The sequence below is a fragment of the Mustela nivalis genome (genome assembly GCF_964662115.1).
Source record: "Mustela nivalis genome assembly, chromosome: 8".
Classification (NCBI taxonomy): domain Eukaryota; kingdom Metazoa; phylum Chordata; class Mammalia; order Carnivora; family Mustelidae; genus Mustela; species Mustela nivalis.
Window position 1 is genome coordinate 34750863 of NC_139027.1, and position 17287 is coordinate 34768149.

A 17287-nucleotide genomic window follows, 5' to 3' on the forward strand; every position below is an offset into this window, starting at 1 on the left:
CTGGAAGGCTTGTTAAAACACAGTGCTGAACTCTCTCTACCCTTATTCAGGGTGCTGGGGTGGGGCCAGAGATTTTGCATTTCTAACAAGTTTCCAAGGGCTGCTGAAGCTGCTGTAAATGTTGCAATGTCCCAGGGCTCAATCCTGTTCTTTTTCTGTGAACACTCACTTCTTAGTAATCTTGTTCAGTCTACATGTTCTAAATACCAACCAAATGTGATCCCAATTTCTGCCTCTAACATGGGCTTCTCCTCCAAACTTGAGCTGTCTCAATTTCTTTAGTCTTTCCTTGTTTAATAAATATCTATAATATAAGATGTTCAAAACTGAACTTTTGATGCCCTTCCTCCCCCAATGCCATAACTCTTCCTCCTGTAGTTTTCCTTAACTCAGTAAATGGCAGCTCTTCCTTCTAGTTGCTCAGTCCAAACACCTTGGAGTCATCATTCTTCTCTTTATCCCACATCCCACACCCAGTTCCTCTGCAAATCCTGTTGGCTGTACTTTCAAGATACATGCAGAATCTGACCACATCTCGCCACGTCCACTGCTGCCCCCCTAGTCTAAGCACCCATCATCTGTTACCTGGATCACTGCAAATGCCTGCTCACTGGTCTCACTGCTGCCCTTGCCCTACACATCCTATTCTCAACACAGCGGCTCTCCTATCTCAAAACAAAGCCAAAGTCCTTACAGTGGCCCACAAAGTCCTGAAAAATGCACTCCCTGATCTCATCTTCTACCACTTTCCCCTCATTTGTTCTGTTGACACTGGCCTGTCATTCAATCCAGTGAGGCATGCTTCCACTATGGAGCCTCTGTGCTTCCTCCTCTGCCTGGATAGACATTTGGGGGAGGGGGGCGGTATCCAGTATATGCCTGGACGGTATCCACGTGACTTGCTCTCTCACCTCCTCCAAGCCTTTGTTCCCCTTCTTTATGAAGCCCTTGCTGACCACTTCTTTATATTTTTCCACAGTACTTATCTCTTTCTAATGTATAATTAATTTTATTTATTGGGTGTCTCCCAACACACATATGCCACAGATTAAGGTCCATGGGAGGAGTATCCCAGAGTATTTACTGCTCCTTAGATGATCAATAACCGAGTACACTCTTCTCTGTGCTTGTAGAGGAGGTGTAAATGCCTGAAACTAATATTGCCCTCATTGCTTTTCTTGGCTTTCACATTTGTGTGCTTTTGGAAAACTTGGCCTTCCTTCATAACCCTACTTTTATTTACAGAGGCCTTACTTTACAAATCTCATAGTCCTGGACAATACCAGCTGGCCCAAGCACATAAATTAGTGTTCCATAGTAGAGTGGAATTGAAACACTTTAAGATAAAAATCCATTGGTCCCCAGTGAGTCCCCATAGTCTCTTAAGGGTTTTCCTAAATTTAGTGAGGGCTTCTGTTTCCTTCTAGTCTTTCTCTGTGTTTGCCACAACATCCCACCAGGAAAGCATCTCTGCATTCCTTAGAGGCTACATTACCTTGACAGGACATTTACTTTGAGGTAAAAACTGATACGCAGAGCGATCATAACAAGGAAACCTTTAGTCGCCACGGGAGAGGGCCAAACTGGAAATGGAAAGGTGAGATTTGAGTGGCAAACAGGTGAAAGTCCCAGGGACATGAGATTCAACAGAAGTGAGAGGAGTTACAGGTCTCGGGTAGGGAGAGAAGAAGGCAGATTGGAGACAGACAATCAAACTTGGAGTGAAATAAACAGCAAAGGCAATAAATTAGGCATGAGTATGTGCCTAGTCTAGTTACATGTTACCTTTGGGCCTTTGCACATACCCTCAGCGCTTTGCTCCACCTCAGCTGCCTGAGCCTCTGAACCCACTGCACATCTGACTGCACCAGCTTCAGCTGGACAGTTATCTCTTTGGGGGTGTCAGTCTTTCCCCATCACCTGCCACAGGCCAAACAACTGCACAGCTCAAGTCTCTCGTTCCTTGTACCACTTCCAGGCTTGCCACATAGTGGGCTGTGGGATCTGGCCTCCCTAGGGGTGGCTGGATGAAGCAACCTGAATGTATGAAGGAAACAAGAGGAATCGGATCAGATACACTGCTTCTGCTTCTCTTTGCCCATCAACTTTAACAGGAATTTCCTTTGGCTGTGAATATTGTGGTTTAAATGCATAAGGGTTTATTCTCTCTCATGCAAGATCAGAAGTAGGTAGTCTAGAGCTGGCATGGAATCTCCATAAGATCATCCAGCAATCAGATGTCTTCTGTTTTTTTCTCCTTTCCCATCCTTTAGGCATGGCTTAGATCCTCAAAGTCACCAGATGGCTGGCTGCTGATTGCTGTCCATTAACAAGACGAAAGAAGAGAGTGCCATATTGTAATACCAATATGGTATAAGAAATCAAAACAACTGTGCTTTTCAAAAAAACCCACCTAGATGTGAGGAATCCTCCTCCTCATCTAAGTGCTCGTGTTCTCTCAGCTGCTCTCTGGAGTTATTGCTTTATTACTGAGGGATTCCTAAGAGGTAGGTGTGAGGAAGTCAATCTATGTCGCCACTGTGAAGGTGCGGATAGGACAGTGTGGATTTTGGTTTCACACATACTGATGTTCTGGCAAGAAGGTCTAATAGGATGTGATGGCCTGGCTCTCAGTTACATCCTCATGTCCGCTGCCTTAGTACTGAAGGATGAGAACTCACGGATGAGCTATGCCTGGAGTTAACTTTGGCTTTGTGCTATTCTTTGAGACTAGACATAGTCCCATCTCCTGGTTCACTGTGGCTGACTTCTTCAGCCTGGAACCCCACCCAGCTGCCATGGCTACAGCTGGCTTGCAACTGGACTTTGAACCTTTGGTGTGTATTATTTTTCCCTTATACACAAATACATTACGAGAAAGGGAAGGTGGTGTGTCCAGGGTATGGATGGAACGGAAGAACCAGGCTAAGGGATTTTAGTTATCAATGAGATTAAACAAATATAAAACAAAAACACAACCACTAACCTAGAAGCAAGGGCGATGGGCTAGTCTACTAGAGCGCAACGGTCAGGTTAGACGGCGGAAGAGCCCAGGTCAGGGAAACTAAGGATCCTGAGCGAAGATCATGTGCATACCCAAACCAGGACTCCAGGAACCTCCAAGAAGAGTGGATTAGGAGCTAACAGCACCATTACAGTGAAGGTATTTACAGTCCTGCATACTTCCTAGCTTCATGGTGATTTTCTTACTAAAGTGTCTAGTTCTAGAAAGTACTTTTGACTGGGGACTCAAGTTCTCATGATTAGACAGGTTTTCACATATTGAGAAAATATGTCATAAGTGGCAGGCACCACACTGGGGACACGGCAGTGCACAGATATGAGATAGTTCCCATTCAATAAATAGATAAATAAATAAGGCTTATCTTAGCGCCCCATTCAAACACTTACAAAACATATTGATTGGAGAGCTTCTGACTCCTCTGGGGATCGTGATAGTATTATATAAAGTATGAGGCATCCCAGAGGAAATCTGTGGCATGGTCCACTGGGACTATTTATTGAGACTCTAGACTCAACGGAGGCATGAGAATAAGCATAAGTTAGACGGCGCTCAAACAGAAAAGCTTCCTTTTCTTGCACAAAGGCGCCTTAAGTCTCTGTGGGGGTCCTTTGCAGGACAGAGGCATGTCTGTGATACTCTGAAGCCTGGCTGGCATAAGGTCGCTGGTGCTGGGTGATGGAGGACTTGCATCGGAACACCTTCCCACACGCGCTGCACTCGTAGGGCTTCTCCCTGGTGTGCACTCTGATGCTGAGTAAGGGGTCTCTTCTGGAGGAAGGCTTTCCCACAGTCGGTGCATTTATAGGGCTTGTCTCCGCTATGAGCTTTCTCATGCCGTTTAAGGGATGAGCGGTCAAAGAAAACTTTCGTGCACTCATGACCTTCGAAAGCGCGCTCTCCCATGTGTGCTTGTGGTGGTGAATGTGGGAGGAGCAGTCAGCCATGGCTTTGCCACACCCCTGGCATTCGTAAGGCCGCTCACCAGTGTGAGTGAGCCGGTGGTGCACAAGGATGCTTTTCTGGCTAAAGGATTTCCCACATTCTGTACACCCATAAGGACTTTCTCCAGTGTGAATTCTCCAATGTCAAGTAAAAGACGAGCGGACAAAGAAAGCCTTGCCACATTCATGACATTTAAAGGGCTTCTCTCCTGTATGAGTTTGCTGATGTTCAATAAGGGTTAATAGGTCATAGAATGTTTTCCCACATTCCCTGCATTTAAAGGGGCTCTTCCCATTGTGAGATATCAGGTGTTTCTTAAGACTACTTCTATAGCTGAAGGCTTTCCTGCACCCTTGACAGTTATAGGGCTTCTCTCCCATGTGGGTCCTTTGATGACGAGTGAGGGATATGTGGTTATATAAGGTCTTCCCACATACGCTGCATTCAAGGTTTCTCCCCTTACTGTTGGTTTTCTTGGCAGGAGTGGATCTTTGCGAGTCCTCCTCGGAGGAAGATTTCTTCAAAGTTTTCCCTGAAAGATGTTCTTTCTTGGTGCCCTCAAGGTTTTCTGGGCCAAGTATAAGACCCAGAGGACCATCTTTTCTCAGTGTTTCCATTAATGTCTTTTGTGACTTCACTTTTTTAGAAACATCCTGCCTTTGAGTTGGGTCCTGGCTCTCAAGTCTAGCATTCTGGTCTAAAACAAATAGAAATTACAGATATAACTGGGTCTTGATGCTAGTGAAAAAGAGAACATTATCCATGTTACGAAAAGAATGAACAGGAGTTCATTCTGGGTGGCTCAGTTGGTTAACTGTCTGCCTTCGGCTCAGGTCATGGTCTGGGGTCCTGGGATCGAGTCCCACATCAGGCTCCCTGCTCAGCCCTGCTCCCTGCTCCCTCTGCCTCTCCCCCTGGCTTGTGCTCTCTCTCTCTCCAATGCTCTCAAATAAATAAAATCTTAAAAAAAAAAAAAGGAAAAGAAAAGAATGAATACAAAATACTGTCTGGTTTATTGGTAACTACTCAAAGAAAAACATCACAGAGAAGCTGAAAAATGGCAGAGTTAGAACAGAGAAGTAGAAGGTCTGCATTAGCCCACCACCCATGTTTCTGTTGTTCATTCATTAGATACTTACTAGGTGCCTACAAAGAGCTCTAAGAAGTCACTGGGACTCTATTGAACAAGAGAAATATGGCCCTGCCCTCACGATGCTTATATCCTACACGACAGAAGACAGAGAGTAAACAAATAAAATGGAACACATATGGTAAGTCCAGTGAAGGAAATAAATGAATGGAAGTTGGCATGGGGTCTTCTTTAGAGGGAAAACTTAAGAATGGTCATCTAGAAGTGACATTTAAGTAGAGCTCTGGAAGATATGTGAGCCATGCGAACAACCAAAAGAAGAACATTTCAGGGAGAGGTACATGCAGAAAAGCAGGGCAAGAGCATGGAAATGACTGCTCAGTGTACTACACGTCCCTGAGTTTAAACAGCAGAGAGTAAGTAGGAAGATGGTCTAGGACCCAAGAAAGTGAACTGTCAATGACAATGGTTTTTAAGGGAAGGGGAAGGAGATACTGTAAAAGATTTAAGTAGGAAAGATAAAAAAGTGTTATCAGAGTTAAATACAAATAGGTCTCAACCCTCCCTCAGCCCCCTCTCCCAAAACCCCCAACAGGTGAGACCCTGATGTCTGTCTGTTCATCTGACAAATACCTAAGTGCTGTATACCACGTACTGTTCCAGACACTGGGGTCCAGTAGTGAACCACATAAAACCTCGGATGGAGTTTACATCTTCATCAGGGTAGGTATGGACAACCACGAAACAAACAAGTAAAAATATGGCACGTTAGGAAGACACACTGAGAAGCGAGCGAGGTAGTGCAGGGGAGGAGGAAAGAGACTGAGAGAGTTCAGTTATAGACCGGGTCATCAGGGAAGGCCTGACTGAGAAGACGGCGCATTTGAGCATAAACCTGATAAAGCTGACAAGAAAGTCATCCGGAGTTTTCCAGACAAAGGCCCAGTATAGCAGTGACCGTCTCTACAGGCCTATGACTAGCCCAAGGAGGGGTCTCTAATGAACTGTCCAGCGAAGTCCCAACCGCCCAGTTCACACTTACCTAGAAATGTGCTTCCTGGAACTTTACATTCTTCATCTTCCTGAATATCAAGTTTCCTCGGCTCTTCACCTCTCTTCAACTGGAAAATCACATCAGGTTGAGGAACTAGAAGTCCTGCTCGCAAAGAACAAAAGGAGAAATGCTGTTTGGGATGGAAATTCACAACCATTCCCAGGGTTTAATAAGATCCTCTTAGTCTCTGGAGAGGAAAATGGAAGTATCCAAAAAGCATATGCTAATTTCTAAACTAAGATGCTAATTCTCCTTCTCTGAAGGGAAGTCAGTACCGACTTTTTAGAAAATCTGAATTAGATCTATTGAAGCAGTTGCCCTGATTTAGAAACCTCCCCCAGATGGAACTAGTATTCTTGTGAGTTGAGGGAAAATTCTTAGCTTAGAGAAGTGGAATGTGGAGAAGATTCCACACCTCAAGGAACTAAGGTGAAGAAGCTACCTGACTTTCTTTTGTAATTTTTAAATAATAAATTTGTATCCCTTAATTACACTTCTGTGCAATTAAAATGAATCTGATGCAACTACAAATTAAACTGGAACAGTTTAAGAAATATTATTCAGCTTATGTGCAGTTAATATTAAATGCTTAAAACTGAAAACATCAGTAAACAATTTTTTAGCAATCCTTAAAAAGAAAAATTATAATGTCTTTGGCTTTTCATGATTTTTAAAATTTTTATTTATTTATTTGACAGAGAGAGAGAGAGAGATCAACAGTAGGCAGAGAGGCAGGCAGAGAGAGAGGGGGAAGCAAGCTCCCCGCCAAGCAGAGAGCCCGATGCAGGGCTCAATCCCAGGACCCTGAGATCATGACCTGAGCTGAAGGCTTAACCTCTGAGCCACCCAGGCACCCCTCTTTTAATGATTTAGTGACATTTATAAATGTCATATATATATAAATTTATATAGTGAAATATATACGTTTTCTATATTTAGTTTTTAAATGCATTACTAAATGTTTAAGACATATAAAAGGCATGAAGACTAAGACAAACACCTACAAACCCATCATCTAACTTAAGAAATAAACATTAAAACTAAGATTGAAGCCCCTCCCTCATTCCCTCTTCCTCCCCACGATGAGGCAACCACTGTATTAAATTTGGTGTTAATCACTACTCATTTAATGTTTCCTTATCTTCTTTGTAGCTTTAAAAATATTTCATGTTCAGGGCACCTGCATGGCTCAGTCATTTGGGTATCTAACTCTTGATTTTGACTCAGGTCATGATCTCAGGGTCATGAGATCGAGCCACATGTCAGGCTCTATGCTGAGCAGGGGCCTGCTTGGGATTCTCTCTCTCACTCTCTCTCTGCCTTTAATTTTTTAAATTAAAAAAAAATTTTATGTTCATTGTAGACAATTAAGAAATATAAAAAATGGAAAAAGTTACCTGTAAGCCTACTAGTCAAAGATAATTAGGGATAGAATTCTGGTGTAGATTCTTCCAGACTTTTTCTATGCATATAGATACATGTTGTAAATGTACTTGGGTCCCAATCATTTCGTACACTGCTTTTATCATTCAACAGGATATCATTAATATCTTGCCAACTCTATAAATATCACTCATGGTCAAGGCCCATACTATACTGTAGTCCATTATGGATGTACAATGATTCATTTACCTAAATCCCCATTCCCAAGTATCTGCATTGTTCCCATTGTTTCACAATTTTAGGTAAAACACAAATAAACATTTATCTGATTTTCCCCCCTTATGAAAATCCCCAGGAAAGGGGCTATCCATTTTCCATTTTATATAATACAATTTTTTGCTTAAAGCTAGGGTCTCAGACCAAACTTCATGTACCCTACAGACTCTATCCAGATCAAAAAGGCCATTTACTGACAGTCCTGACAGCCATTAGTTAAACACAAACAATAAAAGTTAAATAAACTCACAAACCATTTACACCCTTCCCAGGGATCTATCCAAAGACATACAATTCTTCCCTGGTAAGAAAAGAAGGGCCATCTTTACACACACACCCAATGGCAGATTCTGAGTCACCAAGGAAAGTCATGCCTACCCAAAGAAACAAAACCCTGATAGTTCTCCAGCATCACCTCCCTGTAAAGAGCCTTCTTTTTTTTTTTTTTAAAGATTTTATTTATTTATTTTGTAAGAGAGAGCAAGCGAGAGCGAGCACAGGCAGACAGAGTGGAAGGCAGAGTCAGAGGGAGAAGCAGGCAGGCTCCCTGCGGAGCAAGGACCCCAATGTGGGACTCGATCCCAGAACGCTGGGATCATGACCTGAGCCAAAGGCAGCTGCTTAACCAACTGAGCCACCCAGGCGTCCCTGTAAAGAGCCTTCTGAATAGGGACAAGTTGCTTCCATTCAATCTTTGAGAACCTCACAGCCACATCCTTAAATTTGAGTGACTTCTGAAAGACAAACATGTTCTTACTCACCCAAGTGTCTTCTTTTATGTCTTACCGAGGAAGAGAAAAGAATACAGCACTGGAAGATGTATAAAATAGGAAAGAAATGGTTTTAATGATATAAGGGCACTGGATATTTTACATAAGGGATATAAGTCTGAGGGACACCTGGGTGGCTCAGTCGGTTAAGCGTCTGAATCTTGATCTCAGCTCAGATCTTGATCTCAGAGTCATTGAGTTCAAGCCCCGTGTTGGGCTCCCCATTGGATGTGGAGACTACTTTAAAAAAAAAAAAAAAGATGGGGTACCTGAGTGGCTCAGTTGGTTAAGCATATGCCTTCAGCTCGGGACTGAGCCCTGAATTGGACTCTCTGCTCAGTGGGGAGCCTGCTTCTTCCTCTCCCTCTGCTCTCCCCGCTGCTCATGCTGGATTTCTCTCTCTCTCAAATAAATAAAGAAAATCTTAAAAAAAAAAAAAAAAAGAGGTACAGATCATACATCAGTTCTGTGACCTGAGGCATGAAACTCTTGGTGATGGCCTATGTCATATCCATGGCTGAGCCTCCAAACTTTCAGGGACAGTTATTAGTATTAATTTTTTAAACTATAAAATTAAAGAATTCAATTAGATGATCTTTGAGTTCCCTTTCAGCTCTAACATGCATGGATCCACAAGATCTCAGGCTGAACAGCTGATTCTCAAGTCAAGGGAAGATCATGATAAGTGTACGTGGAACATAAGATACTTTTAAGAACTAAAACTGGAGAAAAAGGATTAAAAATATGGTGTCCCTTTGAAAGGGACTAGAAGATTCAGAATTTTTATGTTCTCATGAAAGTTCTAAACACTCCCTGAGCTACTGCTAAGGGGAGAACTGCCTCAATCCTCTGCTCCCATCCATTACAAAAGATGGGGCCGGTCACCCAGGCGTTATGAAGGGCCATTCAGAAGGAAGATCCCTACAGCTGGGTTGTATGGCAAGAAAGAAGAGAATCTGAAACCAGCAAACATACTAGTCTTCTCTATAGAGCCCAACTTCTATCATAATGGGATAATCTCTAAGGTTTGCAAAAAAGCTCGTGACTCAAGGAAGTTCAACTCACCTGCCACCTGGCTGCCATTCTCTCCTCTTCTGTGTTCTCTGGGAAAAGGCCCCGGCCAGAGCTGGCAGAGCTAGAGAAGGAGACATGAAAGATCCCAGTCTGTAGTTCTCTGACTCAAACTAAAAATCTCTACATATCAATTTGGTACGAAACAGTCCTGACTCTCAATATTCTTCGAAGAGCAGAGCAAGCCTAGAAGCAAATTCACCCTTTCCCAGGAGATGGAAATTATGGATATTGCCACAACTCTGTTCCTGAGTTAGTAGCTTCCTGGAAACAGAACCCATATCAGAAAACTATTTAAAAAAAGAGTTTACAGGGATGCCTGGGTGGCTCAGTTGGCTAAGCAGCTGCCTTCGGCTCAGGTCATGATCCCAGCGCCCTGGGATCGAGGGCTCCTTGCTCGGCAGGGAGCCTGCCTCTCCCTCTGCCTGCCTCTCTGTCTGCCTGTGCTCACTCGCTCTCTCTCCCTCTATCTCTGACAAATAAATAAATAAGATCTTTAAAAAAAAAAAAGAGTTTACAATGAAGTCAATTTTTACCCCATTTTATAAATCTATAATAAGCATTATACTCTGTAGTATTTTGATACAAACAAGCAATTTAATAAATAACTCAATTTGACTTTTAAATTCAAGACAACCAGGAGGATGCTTATACTAACATTCTTTTAAAAAGCTATTGTGAAGACTATATGATCACCAATAAAACAGTAAAAGCAGATTAGTGTACTAGTGTACTAGTAGTCAAGTTTTATTTAGTTCTAAGGACCAGAAATACATTTAAGCCAGGTCAGGTGTTATTTATAGGATACGGTGGGCATTATAATGAAATTAAACAGCATCTAGGTCGGGGCACCTGGGTGGCTCAGTGGATTGACCTGCCTTTGGCTCAGGTCAAGGTCATGGTCTCAGCGTCCTGGGATCAAGCCTTGTATTGCCTGCTTCCCCGCGCCACCCCCCCCCCGCCCCCCGCCCACCGCCTGCTTCTCTGCCTACTTGTGATCTCTCTCTCTGTCAAATAAATAAGTAAAATCTTTAGGGAAAAAAAAAAACCCAAAACACACAGCATCTAGGCCTTATGACTTCTGTGGCTCCTACTGGGATCTGAAGAGCACTGGCCTCCTGTCCTAATTCCTTCCTGATTGCCAAAGGTCCCAAGTACAGGTTCAAAAAAAGTGACTGTGTTTCATCTAACCAAGAAATGGAGTCAGACACCAGATTCTAGAAATTCCAGCCAGCTTCTTTAAATTTTTTTTTTTTTTTTGGACAAAGATCACAAGTAGGCAGAGAGGCAGGCAGAGAGAGAGGAAGGAAAGCAGGCTCCCTGCTGAGCAGAGAGCCCGATGAGGGGCTTGATCCCAGGACCCTGGGATCATGACCTGAGCCGAAAGCAGAGGCTTTAATCCACTGAGCCACCTAGGCGTCCCCAGCCAGCTTCTTCAGGGTAATCTTTTTTGGTCACAGTCATTTTTTAAAAAAGTTTATTTATTTTTTAGTTTATTATTTCTACACACAACACGGGACTTGAACTCACAACCTTGAGATCAAGAGTTGCACACTCCTCCAACTCAGAGAGCCAGCTCCTCTGTTAGCCATTTTTTTTTAGTTTCCACAGCGCTAGGAGGCTATATGCAAAATGACACCCAGCTATTCAATGGTAAGTCCAGGCCTGAATACAGGGCAGCAGGACCAACCAGTGGACTGACTGACCACTGACCCTACATGGACTGGCATCTCAGAAGACCATGAGAAATAAAGGATTAGCTAGAGAGCTAGTGTATCCAGAGTGTAATGGTCACCTGCAGAGGCAGACAGGCCCCACCCAAAGTTTGGTTCCAATACTGAGAATGACGGTGCCACATAAACACACACCAAGTGTATGAAAAGGTTCATTACTTACGTAACTGAGGTCTAGACCAGGGTCAGTCTCTCAATCCGGGCCAAAATGGCTTAAGAGAGTGAGGAAAGGAGGTTGGGTTTGTATTGTGCTTAGGACCAGGGTGAGTGTTCCCACGCCCACAGGAAGGGGCTTGTGTGATGTGGATCTCTTGCCAAGGCCCAGGGAGACAGCATTCAGGCTTTCTTATCAGCTTGTACAGGTGTGAGACTCAAGGGGTAGGAGGGGTGAGTCTTAAAAGCTGTCAGCAGTCAAATATCAGAAAGCGAAGGCAGACTACACAGAGTAACTATCCATCTGGAACAGGATGAAGAATCTCTGTCCTCTTCTCTCCAATCCTGCTCATCGTTGGGCCTGATGTGGAGACCACCTATGACATAACAGTACCTGGAAGACAGGAGAGGTAATATTCTCAAGAGAAAGATGCATTCATCTGACAGAAATTTTATTCAGGGAATCTGAAAAAACATTCCAGGAGTGGCCAGGAACAATGGTCTCCCCAGGCTTGCCCACAGAGAAAGCTAGAACAATGTTCTGTCAGGGTTTTATTACAAAGGCTGTTGCAAGATGGAGTCAGTACCAGTAGGGAGGACGTTAGAGGAGAAAAAAAAGGGTAAAAGGATCCATCAGTGCTCATCTGAGGCTGATTCTATGTAACATAATCCCTATGGTTCAGCAGGATAAATCCTATTTGGCACCATCTTTGGGATTCTGATATGGTTGTGATCCACTACCAATCAGATTTTTTTTTTTTTCATTAATAGAGTTGTGTACCCTGCTGGATACTGAAGGATGATGGTGCTGCACATTCTTTATCTCTTGCTCTTAAGATCTCTACATAGAGAACGTGGATATGCCATCTTGGACACTTAGAATGGCCGATAGCAAGATTATATTTATAATTTCTGTGTATGCAGGCCATCAGATATGGGCATGGAGGCAACCACAAATGAGAATGGTGCTGAGATAAAGGGTGCTCTCTCAAGCCATCAGGGGCTAAATGGGTCTTGCATCTCTTCATCTCCCAACAGAATGTTTTCAGAACATTGTCCTCTGTACAGATAAGGCTCAGTGAGGTCTTTAACTCCCAGCCCTCCTGGGCTTGCTGATCTAACACCCACAATTCACTGGCCATGGTCTCTGCATCTCCTACTCAGAATTCTCAGGACCTTATCTGTTGTTAGCCATTGAGAGACTAATGACCTTAGATCATGTTTCCACCTCTTGCCCACTCAGCCATTCCCAGGAGCAGAAAGAGCAGTTCTCAGAGAAAGGGACTATGGCAAGGATAGGGTGTAAATTACTCTACATAAAGTAATTTTCTTAGTAGTCCTATTTCAGGGTGAGTGACAGGCAACAGGGAGCAGCTACTGTTCCGTCTCTTGAGCTCTGCCAATACTTTACACTTTTCAAGGAAATGGCTCTACCCACATGGATACAACAATAAAAACGGACTCTACTTCCTGGCCAAAACTGATTGGCATCTAAACCAATTAGTCCTTCTCATGGAATTTTGGAAGTGGAACCAAGAAAAAGAGGTCAGTCTCTTCTCATGAGGCTCCACTTGGGAGCCCTTGACAGTCACATTTTGTCAAGCCATTGGAGAGCAGAAATGCCGGTCAGCAGTGACAGGAAAATATGAAATATAAGTACGTACAAAAGCAGAGGCAGGGGGTTAAGAGAGGGTCTCCAGTCCCAGTTTACCCACCTGTATTCTTTTCTTTGGGGCTCCGTGACCTAAAAAATATCCTCTGCATGAAATCTTCCCCCACCCCCATAGTAGTTTGAGCTGGGTTTCCGTAATTTGCACCCCAGAGACCCAGATAGGTAGCAAAGGCAACCCTTCTACCTTCCTCACCTAAGGTTTCATTGTTCATGTTCTGCTACCAGACTTCTCCTCTCAAGAGCTCTTTGGAGTCTGGCGGGTACATAGAGGACACAGCATCCAATGTGGCTCACAGAACCAAAAGGTGGTATTAATCTTAAGATGCCCACCAGTGTCATTAAAATAAGCTATGGCTGTTTCCAGCCAAGCCTATAAACTCTTTTTTTTTTTTTTTTAAGATTTTATTTATTTATTTGACAGAGATCACAAGTAGGCATAGAGGCATAGAGGCAGGCAGAGAGAGAGAGGAGGAAGCAGGCTCCCCGCCAAGCAGAGAGCCCGATGCGGGACTCGATCCCAGGACCCTGAGATCATGACCTGAGCCAAAGGCAGCGGCTTAACCCACTGAGCCACCCAGGCGCCCCAAGCCTATAAACTCTTTTCCAATCCAGAACCAAATGGATCCTCATGATGAAACAAAGAGTCAGGGTCTTTATCTTCCTTGAACTCTCAGATTTCTGATTCAATCGCCTAGTATGTAAGTTATCTTTGTATCTTTGTCTTGCCAAGTAGGTGGTAAATGTTGGGACTCACATCTTGGTTCCCTCACACTAAGAAAGCTACTTCCACATAGTACTCCAGAACTATCTGCAGACTAACTGAAATACTAAGTTGTGCACGAAGTCTGGCTGGCATTGGAAAGCAGCACTCAGAAGAGGGAGCACCACTGGGCAGCTCCAAGGAGCCGGGTGTAAGAGGTTGAAACGCCTGGACCTGGCCCAGGGAACGGAGAGAAATGAGCGATTGAGGTGTTTTCCGGGAAAGACGGACCAACAGGGTTCTGTGGGCCCAGTTCAATCCCGGTGTACTGAACCCCTACGACGGGTAAGCAGGGGAAGGACAGCAGGGTAAGCTTCGGAAAGGAAGGCTAGGGGAGGAAATGCACCGTTCTACCCGAGGGACTCGCACCGCGGAGCGCGGCCCTGCGCACCCCAGGGCACTCACGCTCTGGGATCAGGCTAGGGACATCTCACTACACCTCCGAGCCACGTCGTCACCCTGAGCAGCGCCCGGCCTGCAGCCGGCGCCTCCTCCCCTGCCCCGCAGCAGGTCGGATCAAGGTCAGCCTGAGGAAGGGGCCAAGGATAGTTCGAAACATCCCATTTCGGTTCCACCCTCACGTCATCGCGTCTCGAATCCCTCCTTCCTTCCCCGTCCTTTCTTCACACCTCCCTCCCCCTGCCGCCGCTCCCGCCACACGCTACCCGCTACCCCTGGTCCTCACCTTGGGCGCCAACCTGCTCGCGGCGGCCCTACAAGGAGCAAGGACCACAGAGCGCCGACGCACAGTACCCTCAAAAATCTACGATTCCCAGGGGCGCCTGGGTGGCTCAGTGGGTTAAAGCCTCCGCCTTCGGCTCAGGTCAAGATCTCAGGGTCCTAGGATCGAGCCCCGCATCGGGCTCTCTGCTCAGCAGGGAACCTGCCTCCCCCTCTCTGCCTGTCTTTGCCTACTTGTGATTTCAGTCTGTTAACAAAAAACAAAAAACTACGATTCCCATAAGGCCCCAGGCCCCGCCCCTGAGGTACCAACGCGGTTCTCGAATGTGCCCTTCAAAAGGTGGAAATTGATATTTGGAGTAAAGATGAAGGGAGGCCGAGGGGTGAAGGGGTGAAGAACTAAAGCTGTCTCCTGGATCTTTTCGCCCTCGCCAGGCGGACCCCGCACCGCGTATGCCTGTTTTTATGCTGCTTGCAATTCAGTTCTCCAGGAGGATCTTTGTAACCTCTGCTCTCCCCAGGCCCCTGCTACTTCATCTTCCTCACTTTGCCGGGGGTTGCGGGGGTGGAGGGGGTGGGGTGAGGTGGGGGGGTGCGGGGTGCGCAAGAAGCATCCGAGAGAATTCCCATACTTGCCTGTAATCAGATAAACAAATTCGCCTTTCCTTACTTCCATTCTACTGCCCTCGCCAATTATAACAATAAACAAGAACTAGACCTGAGCTCTGCAATTCTATCAGTTAATAAAGTCCCTTTAGGCTTAAGCAAGTTAGGGAAGAATTTTCTGTCCCCTGTACCTGAAGGCATCCTGGTACATGTTCACATCTCTCCTATTTTAAAAGAAGTATTTGCTTAGTCTTACGTCCCCCTCCAGCTACCAGTCTTGACCTCTCCTTCTTCTAAAGCCAAACTACTCAGCATTGAAAATACTTGTTATTTCTGCCTTCCACTCCCCACTCATTCCTTAACCACATTCATTCCAACATGGCTTTGGCGCCACCATCCCAGTTACCGACAAACATGCGGGGAGTGGACGTTATTGCTTTGTCTTTCCCCATCCCGCCACCACAGTGAAAACCTTTATATTTAGCCAGCTGGGCTCAGTTTAGTATGGTCCCAGTTTTGTTGGCAACATCCAAAGCACCGTATTCAGTATTCACTGTATGCCTTCTCTCCATCAGGCCTGATTAGGGTGTTGACCTTGGCTCTGTCGGTGTCATAAGGCTTCTTCAGGGCCTGTTTGATCTGATGCTTGTTGGTCTTGACATCCACAATGAGCCAAGTGTGGTGTTGTCTTACATTTTCTTCATGGCTGACTCCATAGTCAGGGGTAATTGATGGTGGCATAGTGGTCAACCTTGTTTCTCCTGGCGGCAGTCTTTGGAGGGTGTTTGGGCTGCCTTCAGAGACACAGTGTCTTGGGCTGTGCAAATGTAGGTGACCTTGGATCTTCTTTTCACTGTAACTGTGGATGCCTTTCAGCACCACGTTCTTGGCCTTCAAAGCTTTTGCTTTGGCTTCTGCTTTGGGAAGGGCGGGGTTTTCCTTTCCCTTTGGTGCCATCTTCCTGAAAAGGCTAATGCTTTGTCTTTCTTGACCACCTGGCAGCATTGAATACTTTTTTGCTATCCTCTTTCTTGAAAGTCTTTCTGTGACCCTGCTCTCACCTAGTGTTTCTCTTGCTTCCCTATCCTCTTCTATGCATTCTGCTTTTATGGGCTCTTCCTCACTTCATGCCTGTCTAATCTCCATATTCTTCAAGGACCTATCCTGGATCCTAGTCTCTTCCTACCTACACTTTGATAAACTGTTTCCCACCACTCACCACCCATATACCTGGGATCACTCTTTTCACCTTCAGTTTTGCCTACAGAACATTCCCACATATGTCTGGATATTTCACAAGCATCTCAAGCTCAATGTATTCAAATGAACTTACTTTCTACCCTCATTCCAAACACCTTGGGTGCACTACTCCATATTCTCTTGGCCCAAATTTTACCCCAGCCACGCTGCAGCAACCACTTTTGCAAACACAATCAGATAAATACTTGCTTCAGTTGTACCCCACCCTCGTCACTTTATTCCCTGGAGTGAGTCTCTGACTTTGCCAAAGGGGATGACTACAGAAACCTTGGGTGTTCATGCAGCAGCACTTAACCACCAGGAAATGGAAGCCAGTAGATAAATGCTCCCTGCTTCAGGGGCAGACAATTATGAAGCCCATGCAACAGGACTCCCATGTCCCAGTGGGGTTGAGCCTCAGTTGCCCATGGCAGTGACTAACTTGATTATGTACTATTTACTGGCTTTTTCTCCTTCTCTTTTTTAACAGATACTGCCATTACTATAGTGAATAACTTAATTATTTTAATTATTTAAATCTTGCTTTATCAAATTATGGTACAATGCAAAAAAAAAAAAATCTCAGGGGCAGGCCAATAAAAATAAATTGCTAGTGTGTTAGGTAAGCTAAATTTACACTGCTATCGGCAGATCAACTTAATGGGTATAAAAAAGAACTAACTAGATCAGTCGCTACACATCAGTCAAAGGGCAACTTACAGCTACCTTCCAATATAGAAACGAGGTGAAGCACAGAACTAGCTACAGTTGACTCCACTTCATTAGCTTTTCTGTAATATCAGAGACACTTAACTTCCAGGATCTAGCTTTT